General features: G+C 38.5%; 1 non-coding gene across 1 annotated transcript; it reads right to left on the bottom strand.

Annotated features, from left to right (window-relative positions):
• Positions 1–10383: 10383 nt before the first annotated feature.
• On the bottom strand, positions 10384–10490 carry LOC115830770. The gene has a single exon (XR_004026309.1). It is a non-coding gene; the product is annotated as a U6 spliceosomal RNA (small nuclear RNA).
• Between the last annotated feature and the right edge of the window lie 1827 nt (positions 10491–12317).

Below are 12317 nucleotides of genomic sequence, written 5' to 3'. Positions count from 1 at the left end.
GTTACTTAAGCTGGTCTGATCGGAGTGACTCTTAAAGACATTTTCACCCTGATTATAGTGACATAAATTCTCTCTTTGCTGTTTCGTGAATCCTCATTAGGGGTGACAGAGGAACCTCCTCATTCATGAAACAACGAAGAGAGAATTTATGTCACTATACTCAGGGTGAAAGAACTTAGAGCTAATTTTTAGAGCTTCTCAAAGCCAATTTAGAATCATAGATTAAGCAGAGTGAGTTTGTCCAAAATGGAGTCAGCACCAAGGAAGTAACAATAAGAAATTGAAAGAAATGAACTAGGTACTTTGTTGTGTTGCATGGGATTCTGGATAAACCCTTACCCCTAGTAGCATGTAGTTCTGGAGTGTTCAGCTGGGTGACCCAGTAGATTTCCTGGGGCTTTTTTTGTTTGTTTGTTTGCTTGTTTGTTTTTGAGACAGAGTATCGCTCTGTCGCCAAGGTGGGAGTGCAGTGGCATGATCTCAGCTCACTGCAACCTCAGCCTCCCAGGTTCAAGCGATTCTCCTGTCTCAGCCTCCCAAGTAGCTGGGACTACAGGCGTGTACCGGCACACCTTGCTAGTTATTATATTTTTAGTAAAAACAGGGTTTCACCATGTTGGCCAGGCTGGTCTTGAACTCCTGACCTCAAGTGATCTGCCCACCTTGGCCTCCCAAAGTGCTAGGATTGCAGTTGTGAGTCACTGTGCCCGGCCGACTTCCTGTATTTTTAAAGCTAGTCTCAGTTTGGTTTTTCTATCACTTGCTGCAACTGGAAACTTCCCGGATGACACAGAATCTGTTATACCCTGAATTCTGTATGTCACTTCCCCATCAGCTGTTTTGATCTAGGTGGACTCTTGTTTCTGTGGAAATTGAAGTCACCTTTATGAAAACTGAACACTTTGGGACCCTTGTGTGGTCACATAGTTTCTTTAAAATGTGTTCAGTTTTATAGGAAAACATTGTTTGATATTTATATAAGTTAAAGAGATTATTCAGCTCATGAAAAGCACAAAGGTAGAAGATTGATAGAAAAATAAAATATGCTTATGGTGGAAGGTCCAACTGTACAAAAGTTGGATGATTTGTAAGTTCTCCCTGGTGGATTTTCTGAGATCTAATATTCCAGAATTGTGTTTAGTATTAAATTTCAATATTATGGTATTGGACTTGTACCACTGTAAGGCTAGGAAATTATAAAACCAGTTGACGTTGAACATAACAAAAGGAAAAGCAGCAAGCTGTTTTTGTTAAGTGATTCACATTGATCTCTTTCCCACCCAAGTTCCATGCCAATCCAGACATAGACAAGAGGTAGAGGGAGCATGGGATATTGCATTTATTAATGATAAAGCTAAAACTAGAGAATGAGGCTTATACAGGTGTAAAAGTAGGTTTCCTTATACCAAGCCCCAGAATCATATACTCATCTAACCTCAGGCAACACTGAACTAAGACTATTTTATGGCCTGATCTTGTTAAAGTTACAGCAAGGAGGAATGGGGCAGAATGCATTTTCTCTGTAAGCAGCTTATTTCCAAAGAGAGGAGGGAAAGAAAGTGCTACTCACGCTCACTTCCCTATCCCAAACTTAAGAATCAAGTCAATTACATCTGTCAGTCTAGGTTCAACCAGGAGACAGAACACACCGTAATTTAAATAGGCTAAGTTTAAAGGATTATGATGCTGCGATAGAACAATATAAATATGTTTAGAGAATCTCAACTATTCTAGGGCTGAGGGTGAGTAGCCAAAGAAGGGCGGAGTTGGAAGAGAGTCCCCTCTGGTGTTCAGACTTTATTGGAGAAGTTGTGGCTGCAGACCACTGGATGATGTGTAAGTTTGCTGGCATGCCTCGGGCCAGAGCCGGTTTAGAATTGTCTGATAAACAGGAAATGGTCCTCTGGGACACAGGCAAGCCAAGGCTAGTGAGCAGATTGCAGAGAGAGTTAGGACATTTCTGCAGATGTGAAACTGGGGCAGAACTTACACACATTGGAAGGACCTCAGAAGCCAACCTTTAGGAGAAAGGAAAGCTGAGATTGACAGGTGGGCATACAGAGTCAGGACACTGGTACAAGGCCAGGAGCATGTGGGGTGCATCTCAAGAGGGCTGCAGCAAGGTGGTCACCAGGCTTCCTAGGCTGGGACTGCAAGGTGGACTGTATATTCTGTGTGCAGCTGGAGCAAAACACCACCAGATGCATACACCACTAACCTTGTGTGGGAGCAGAAAAAAAAAAATGGACTGTACATTCTGTGTGCAGCTGGAGCAAAACACCACCAGATGCATACACTACTAACCTTGTGTGGGAGCAAAAAAGAAAAAAAAATGAGCACACCAACACTAGGATGAGAAATTCCTTTCCTCCTTCAGTGCCCCTCCAACATCCTCTACTTATTCTCATTTTAAAGGAGAAATGCTTATTGTTCAATCTGTTACCACAGAGTAGATACTGAAGGATTAATTTGGAGCTGAGAAGTGATAAATTGACAAGGGGGCTCAGTCAGCCCCTTTGACTGCTCAGCTTCCATACGCACCTTTCTACACGTATTTGAACTCCTGCACAACAACAGAGCAACTAACTATATTTTGGCCTAGCAAGATACAGTTATCCTGATAACTGAAGCTCTTGCTGTTCCCCAAAATAAGACACAAAGTTTCAACAGTCATTGGATTCATTGCTGGCTGTATTAATTACTCCTCAATTCAGTCATCATGCCACCTAATTTTCTGTTAAGACTGAATTGTAAAGTTGACCTTCAGCAACCTGTATAATAAAAATAGGGAGAATGGGAAAGTAGAAAATAAAAATAAATACATGCTTACAAGCAAAGAGAAAATATGCAGAGCTATTACAGTTCTTGTTTCTGTAATGGTCACAAAGTTATGGTTGATATCTATAGCTTCCACCTCCAACTACCTCTATATTTCCCTTTCCCACAGTCAGAGTCAGCTGCTCTGGGTTCTTTGCCTGGTAGAGTGCTTCAAACCTTCCTTTCTGAAAGGTCTGAATCCTCAATCATCCAGCCCTTTTCTGATTCTTGTGGCTTTCCATTTAACCTTTACAGTTGGACATGGAAGTATTAAGAGGCACCTTAGAACATCTCCTGGGTTCCAGAATGTCCTCCTTGCTTCCATTTGCAGAAGCAAACCAATTTACCTTGGAAATTGAGATCAATCACTACAGCCAATAAATTAACCCCCTCTTTTTCATCCGTTAGTTAAGTGTTATAAGACCAGGTGGCAGTCTGATAAGCAGAATTCTAAGATGAATGCCGTGACTTTCCCTCTCTTATACACACCGTGTGTAATCTCCCCTTGAGCATGGTTGAAACCTGTAAATATAATTGGATAGCACCTCCATGATTATGCTATATGGCAAAGGGTTCCTAATCAGTTGACTATAATCCAAAGGGAGATTATCCTGCGTAGATATAATCTAATTAGGCAAGTTGTTTAAAAGCAGAAGAGTCATCCTGCTGGTCTGGAAGAAAAACAGCCTGTTGTGAAAGTAGGGACCACAGGGACCTGAGGGTGACCTCTAGGAGCTGAGAGCAGTCCTCAGCTAACAGTAAAAAAAACAAGAACTTTAATCACAACTGCAAGTTGTGCTAACAACCACATGAGCTAGAGATAGGATTCTAAGTCTCAGATGAGATCACAGCCCAGCCAATGCTTTAATTTCAGCCTGGTAACACTGAGCAGAGGATTCAGCTAACCTGTATCCAGACCCTTGACCCACAGAAACCATGAGATAGATAAATTTGTGTTGTTTTAAGTTACTAAATTTGTAGTAATTTGTTATGCAACCAATAGGAAACTGATAACCAGTCTCATCCTACAATTCAGTGGAACCACTATTTTGTTCCCCTCATGGGTACTAAGACTTCCAAACCGGCAGACTCACAGTTGCCAGGACAGGAAGCAAAAAGTCTGTAAGCCGGTTATTAGGTGTAATAGTGAGATAAGTCCGTGATGGTTAATTTTAGATGTCAACATGACTAGGCTAGGGGTTACTCAGTTAGCTTTTAAGGCATTATTTCTAGGTATAGCTATGAGTGTGTTTCCAGAAGAGATCGGCATTTAAATCAGTGGACTGAGTAAGGAAGATCTGTCCTCAGTGTGGGTGGACGCAGTCCAGTCAGCTGAGGGCTGCATTCAAACAAAAAGGCAGGGAGGAAGGTGAATGTGATCTTTATTCTAGAGCAGGGACACCTTTCTTTGACTGCCCTTGGACATCAGAACTCCAGGTTCTCCGGCTTTTGGACTGGACTTATACCAGCACACCCCCTGCCCTGGGTTCCCAGGCCTTCGGCCTCAAACTGAAAATTACACCATGGGCCTCCCTGGTTCTCCAGTTTGCAAATGGCCTATTGTGAGACTTCTCAGCCCCCGTAATTGGGTGAGCCAACTCCCCTAATAAATTTCCTCTCATTTATTAAGAGATTTATAGGTATATAGGCATACCCTTGAGATGTCTGAGATATTTTTATAGTTCAGTTCCAGACCACTGCAACCAGGTGAATATCACAATAAAATGAGTCATGTGAAGTTTTTGATTTCCCAGTGTATATAAAAATTATGTTGACTTTATACTGTAGCCTATTAAGTGTACAATAGCATTATGTCTAGAAATACCTTGTACATAGCTTAATTTTAAAATGCTTTCTTGCTAAAAAATTCTGACAATCATCTCAGCCTTCAGTGAGTTGCAATCTTTTTGCTGGTGGAGGATCTTGCCTCATGATGGCTGCTGACTGATCGGGTTGGTGGTTGCTGAAGTTTGGGGTGGCTGTGGCAATTTTTAAAAATAAGATAACAATGGAGTTTACCACATCGATTGACTCTTGCTTTAATGGAAGATTTCTCTGTGGCTTGTGGTGGTGTTTGATAGCATTTTACTCACGGTAGAACTTTGTTTGAAATTGGAGTCGATCCTTTCCATCCCTGCTGCTGCTTTATCAACTAAGTTTATGTAATATACCAAATACTTTGTTGTCATTTCACAATATTGACAGCATCTTCACCAGGAGTAGATTCCATCTCAAGGAACCACTTTTTTAAAATTTTTAATTTTTATGGGTACATAGTAGGTATATATTTATGGGGTACATGAGACATTTTGATCCAGGCATACCAACACGTAATAATCACATTAGGGTAAATGGGGCATCCGTCACCTCAAGCATGTATTTCTTTGTGTCACGAACATTCCAATTATACTCTTTTAGTTATTTTTAAAAGTGCTATAAATTATTGTTAATTGTAGTAACCCTGTTGTGCTATCGAATACTAGATTTTATTCATTCTTTCTATGTTTTGTGCCCATTAACCATCCCCAGTCTCCCCCCACTCCCCACTACCCATTCCAGCCTCTGGTAGCCAACATTCTACTGCCTATCTCCATGAGTTCAGTTGTTTAATTTTCAGCTGCTACAAATGAGTGAGAACATGTGAAGTTTGTCTCTCTGTGCTTGGCTTATTTCACTTAACATAATGTACTCCAGTTCTATCCATGTGTTGCACATGACAGGATCTGTTGTGTGTAAGTACCACATTTTCTTTATCCATTTGTCTGTTGTTGGACATGCAGGTTGATTCCAAATCTTTGCTGTTATAAATAGTGCTGCAATAAACATGGGAGTGCAGATATCTCTTCAGTATACTGATTTCCTTTCTTTTGGTTATATATCTGGCAGTGGGATTGCTGGATCATATGATAGTTCTATTTTTAGTCTTTTTGAGAAACTGCCAAACCGTTCTCCATAGTGACTCTAATAATTTACATTTCCACCGACAGTGTATGAGGGTTCCCTTTTCTCTACATCCTCACCAGCATTCATTAATTGCCTGTCTTTTGGATAAAAGCCATTTTAACTGGGGTGAGGTGATATCACATTGTAGTTTTGATTTGCATTTCTCTGATGATCAGTGATATTGAGCACATTTTCATATGCCTGTTAACCATTTGTATGTCTTCTTTCAAGAAGTGTCTATTCAATTATTTTGCCCATTTTTAGATTGGATTATTAGTTTTTTTATATAAAGTTGTTTGAGCTTCTTATATGTTCTGGTTAATCCCTTGTCAGATAGATAATTTGCAAATATTTTCTCCCATTCTGCGGGTTGTCTCTTCACTTTGTTGATTGTATCCTTTGCTGTGCAGAAGCATTTTAACTTGATGTGATACCATTTGTCCATTTTTGCTGTGGTTGCCTGTGCTTTTAGGGTATTACACAAGAAATAACTTTGGGAGGCTGAGGCAGATGGATCACCTGAGGTCAGGAGTTTGAGACCAGCCTGGCCAACATGGTGAAACCAGGTCTCTACTAAAAACACAAAAATTAGCCAGGTGTGGTGGTTCACACTGGTAATCCCAGCTACTGGGAAGGCTGAGGTAGGAAAATCATTTGAACCCAGGAGGCAGAGGTGTATTCTTCAGAGTGGCGCTTTTGACATTTCTCAAATCTATTCTCTCTTTTATTCCTTTGGTCATCACCAAAGCCCATACCATTCCAGTAACCCTTTTTTTTTTTTTATTGTGGATAACATATCTAACATAAATTTGCCATTTTAGCCACTTTAAAGTGCACAATTCATTGGCATTTAGTATATTCACAGTGTTGTACAACCATCATCACTCTGTAGTTCCAGAATATTTATATTATTCCAAAAGGAAATCTCATACCTAATAAGCAATCATTCTCCATTCTTCCCTCCCCTAACTCCTAGCAATCACTAATCTGCTTTCTGTCTCTGTGGATTTGCCTTTTCTGGGCATTTCATATAAATAGAATCATACCACATGTTGCCTTCTCTGTCTGTCCGTGTAATATTTTTGAGGTTCATCCATGCTATAAGAATGTATTGACACTTAATTCCTTTTTTATGGCTGAATAATATTCCATTGTATTCATACACCACATTTTGATTATCAGTTTTTTTCAGTTGATGGACATTTGGATTGTGTTGACATTTCCCACTAGCAATGTATCAGAACTTTATTTTCTCCATATCGTTGCCAACACTTATTTTCCATTTTTTGATTATAACTATCTTGGTCGATGTAAAGTAGTATCTCAATATAGTTTTAACTTGCACTATCCTAATGACTAATGATGTTAAGTGTCTTTTCATGTGTCTGTGGGCTCTTCATATATCTTCTTTGGGAAAATGCCTATTCATTTCTTTTGCACATCTTTTGACTAAGTAGTTTGTCTTTTTGTTGTCTTAACAGCCTCTTAGCTGGCCTTCCTCTACTCTTTGTACCTCTAACTTTTGTTTTTTAACTCGGCTGTTAGAATGAGTTTTTGTTATATAATGTTATTCTACACCAAACTGTCAATAGCTCTCCACGGCTCTACAGATAACTCTGGCATTCATGGCCTCCACAGTATTTTCTCAACCTCCTTTACCAGCTTTGACTCTTTTTTTTTTTTTTTGCACTGATATACATTTATTTTTCATGTTTTTTATATATATATAAAATTACACTTTAAGTTCTGGGGTACATGTGCAGAACGTGCAGGTTTGTTACATAGGTATACACATGCCATGGTGGTTTGCTGCACCCATTAACCCTTCACCTACATTAGGTATTTCTCCTAATGTTATTCCTCCCCTAGCCCCCCACCCCCTGACAGGCCCTGGTGTGTGATGTTTCCTTTGTTTATGTGTTTTCATTGTTCAACTCCCACTTATGAATGAGAACATGCAGTATTTGGTTTTCTGTTCTTGTGATAGTTTGCTGAGAATGATGGTTTCCAGCTTCATCCATCTCCCTGCAAAGGACATGAACTCATCCTTTTTCAGGGCTGCATAATATTCCATGGTGTATATGTGCCACATTTTCTTTATCTAGTCTATCATTGATGGGCATTTGGGTTGGTTCCAAGTATTTGCTATTGTGAATAGTGCTGTAATAAACATATGTGTGCATGAGTCTTTATAGTAAAATGATTTATAATCCTTTGGGTATATACCCAGTAATGGTATTGCTGGATCAAATGGTATTTCTAGTTCTAGATCCTTGAGGAATCGCCACACTGTCTTCCACAATGGTGGAACTAGTTTACACTCCCACTAACAACGTAAAAGCGTTCCTATTTCTCCACATCCTCTCCAACATCTGTTGTTTCCTAACTTTTTTTTTTTTTTTTTTTTTGAGACAGAGTCTCCCTCTGCCACCAGGCTAGAGTGCAGTGGCGTGATCTCCGCTCACTGCAACCTCCTCCTCCCAGGTTCAAGCGATTCCCCTGCCTCAGCCTCCCAAGTAGCTGGGACCACAGGCACATGCCAACACACCCGCTAAGTTTTTGTATTTTAGTAGACGGGGTTTCGCCATGTTGGCTAGCATGATCTCGATCTCCTGACCTCGTGAACCCCCGCCTCAGCCTCCCAAAGTGCTGGGATTACAGGCATGAGCCACCGTGCCCAGCCTGTTTCCTGACTTTTTAATGATTGCCATTCTAACTGGCGTGAGATGATACCTCATTGTGGTTTTGATTTGCATTTCTCTAATGAACAGTGATGATGAGCATTTTTTCATATGTCTGTTGGCTGCATAAATGTCTTCTTTTGAGAAGTGTCTGTTCATATCCTTTGTCCACTTTTTGATGGGGTTGTTTTTTTCTTGTGAATTTGTTTAAGTTCTTTGTAGATTCTGGATATTAGCCCATTGTCAGATGGATAGATTGCAAACATTTTCTCCCATTCTGTAGGTTGCCTGTTCACTCTGATGATAGTTTCCTTTGCTGTGCAGAAGCTCTTTAGTTTAATTAGATCATGCTTACCAATTTTGTTTTTTGTTGCCATTGCTTTTGGTGTTTTAGACATGAAGTCTTTGCCCGTGCCTATGTCCTGAATGGTATTGCCCATGTTTTCTTCTAGGATTTTTATGGTCCTAAGTCTTACATTTAAGTCTTTGATCCATCTTGAGTTGAGTTTTGTATAAGATGTAAGGAAGGGATCCAGTTTCAGTTTTCTGCATATGGCTGGCCAGTTTTCTCAACACCATTTATTAAATAGGTAATCCTTTCCCCATTGCTTCTTAGTGTCAGGTTTGTCAAAGATGAGATGGTTGTAGATGTGTGGTGTTATTTCTGAGGCCTCTGTTCTGTTCCATTGGTCTGTATATCTGTTTTAGTACCAGTACCAAGCTGTTTTGGTACCAGTACCATGCTGTTTTGGTTACTGTAGCCTTGTCGTATAGTTTGAAGTCAGGTAACATGATGCTTCCAGCTTTGTTCTTCTTGCCCAGGATTGTCTTGGCTATGTGGGTTCTTTTTTGGTTCTATATGAACTTTAAAGTAGTTTTTTCCAATTCTGTGAAGAAAGTCAGTGGTAGCTTGATGGGGATATCATTGAATCTATAAATTACTTTGGTCAGTATGGCCATTTTCATGATGTTGATTCTGCCTATCCATGAGCATGGAATGTTTTTCCATTTGTTTGTGTCCTCTCTTATTTCCTTGAGAAGTTATTTATAGTTCTCCTTGAAGAGGTCCTTCACATCCCTTGTAAGTTGGATTCCTAGGTATTTTATTCTCTTAGTAGCAGTTGTGAATGGGAATTCACTCATGATTTGGCTCTCTGTTTGTCTGTTATTGGTGTATAGAAATGCTTGTGATTTTTGCACATTGATTTTGTATCCTGAGACTTTGCTGAAGTTGCTTATCAGCTTAAGGAAATTTTTGGCGGAGACGATGGGATTTTCTAAATATACAGTCGTGTCATCTGCAAACAGAGACAATTTGACTTCCTCTCTTCCTATTTGAATACGCTTTATTTCTTTCTCTTGCCTGATTGCCCTGGCCAGAACTTCCAATACTATGTTGAATAGGAGTGTGAGAGAGGGCATCCTCGTCTTGTGCCAGTTTTCAAAAGGAATGCTTCCATGTTTTGCCCATTCAGTATGATATTGGCTGTGGGTTTGTCATAAATAGCTCTTATTATTTTGAGATATGTTCCATCAATACCCAATTTATTGAGAGTTTCTAGCATGAAGGGCTGTTGAATTTTGCCAAAGGCCTTTTCTGCATCTATTGATATAATCATGTGGTTTTTATCATTGGTTTAGTTTACATGATGGATTATGTTGACTGATTTGCATATGTTGAACCAGTCTTGCATCCCAGGGATGAAGTCAACTTGATTGTGATGGATAAGCTTTTTAATTTGCTACTGGATTCGGTTTGCCAGTATTTTATTGAGGATTTTTTGCATTGATGTTCATCAGAAATATTGGCCTGAAATTTTCTTTTTTTGTTATGTCTCTGCCAGGTTTTGGTATCAGGATGATGCTTGCCTCATAAAATGAGTTAGGAGGGATTCCCTCTTTTTCTATTGTTTGGAATGGTTTCAGAAGGAATGGTACCAGCAAAAATATGGAATGCTTCATGAATTTGCATGTCATCCTTACGCAGGGGCCATGCTAGTCTTCTCTGTATCGTTCCAATTTTAGTATCTGTGCTGCTGAAATGAGCACACCACATTTGTCTCTTACTGTTTCTACACACATTACTTAAGCTCAACCCACCTAAAAATATAATTTATATTTTATTAATACCCCAGTGTTTTTACTAATGTTCTTGCCTCTACCAAAACTATTGTTAACAACTATCCCCATTTGTCAAAATTTTTACCCATCTTGGTTAACATCTACCTATCTGCAATATTATTTCATCTAGACTTCCCTTCTACTTCCCATTTCTAGATTATTCTGAAGCAAATTCAAGATGTCACGTCACTTTATCTTAAATATTTCAGTATCTCTAAAAGATAAAAGCACTATTTAAAAATAACCACAATACCATTATCAGGCGTAAATAATAATTATTTAATGTCATCAACTATCCAGCCAATGTTCACATGTCCGCAACTATCTCAAGGAAGTTTTGTTTTTGTGTTTATAGTTTGCTTGAATCAGTATCCAAATAAAGTGCAATTGGTGGATATGATCTTTTCTTTTAATCTATAAGTTTTTTTTCTCCCTCACTTTTCTTACAATTATTTGTTAAAGAAACCAAATTGTCTTTCAAGTTTCCCACAGTCTGGATTTTGCTGATTATATCCCTGTGGTGTCAATGAACATGTTCTTCTATCCCCTATATTTCCCACAAATTAATGGTGAGAACTAGAGGCTAAATCAGATCTTGGCTTGATTGTTTCTTGGAAAACTACTTCCTGAGTGCTGTTATATACTTTCATTAGAGGCACATAGCTGGTCTATCTCTTTTGGGAATGTTATCAGTCATTGATGTACATTACTAGATCCCTTCATGAGGGGTTGAAAAAAGGTAATATTGGAATTTCATCATTCTTTCTTCATTTACAAGCTATACCACCAACATGTGATGTTACTATAAGACATATAATGTTGTGTGTATATATATATATATATACATTTAGAAAGAGAAATTTCCCTTCATCAACAATTTGGTTACTCAGAGATACAGTATAGATAGAGAAAGCAGAAGAAATGTTTGGTTCTATTTACCAATTTTCAGAGTAACGAGTTGGTTTGCTGGCATACTGTAAGTTGACCAATTGTTTTAATATATTATGAACTCATGTATTTAAACATATTTGATGTTTTAAACCATTGCAGTTATTCTCTTTATTGATGCTTAAATTGTATCATCTTTAACAGTGAGAACCAATTCAAATGTTGGCTCTTGGATCCTTTTGAATTGTTTTTCATAGCTGCCTTGTATTCCAGTATGACAAAATGTTCCATGCTCATATTGTACATTTCCTGCCCCATAGGTGAAATCTCCCATTTCTTCAAGGATTTTTAGTTCCTTTTAGTAGGAAATGGGAGTATAGAGATCACATTCTGGGCATTACTGGATTGGTAATTGTTTCTGGGCCTTTTCAGTAAACAAAGCTAGATTTTGTTACTGTTTTGTAGCTTTATTTAAGATAAAGTACTTTATGAGTTCATACCAATACTTCCAATTCGAGCCCAGAATTTACTTAACTTCACCAATCTTACATGTATGCTGCCTTCATGGATTTTTTTCTGATCACCTCAGCCAGAAATGTTTACTCTTCCTTTGAACCACATCACCCACTTCAACACTTTTATAGTAATCAACATATTAACCTTTTATTGTTATTTCTATATATGTCTGATATTCTCTATCAAATGGTAAGGAATTTGAGGATAGAATCCATCCTTTGTTACTCTTTGTTAAATAAAGATAAAATTCCTAAAGTGCTGATATATTTCCTGACATATAAATACCACTTTCTCTTTGTATTCCTTTAAAAATGGAACCGTATTATACATGTACTAAAAATTAATAAAAGA

Source organism: Nomascus leucogenys, chromosome 16 (genome assembly GCF_006542625.1).
Source record: "Nomascus leucogenys isolate Asia chromosome 16, Asia_NLE_v1, whole genome shotgun sequence".
Taxonomy (NCBI): domain Eukaryota; kingdom Metazoa; phylum Chordata; class Mammalia; order Primates; family Hylobatidae; genus Nomascus; species Nomascus leucogenys.
The sequence above is the reverse complement of the archived record's forward strand: the minus strand, read 5'-3'. Positions and strand labels throughout refer to the sequence as shown.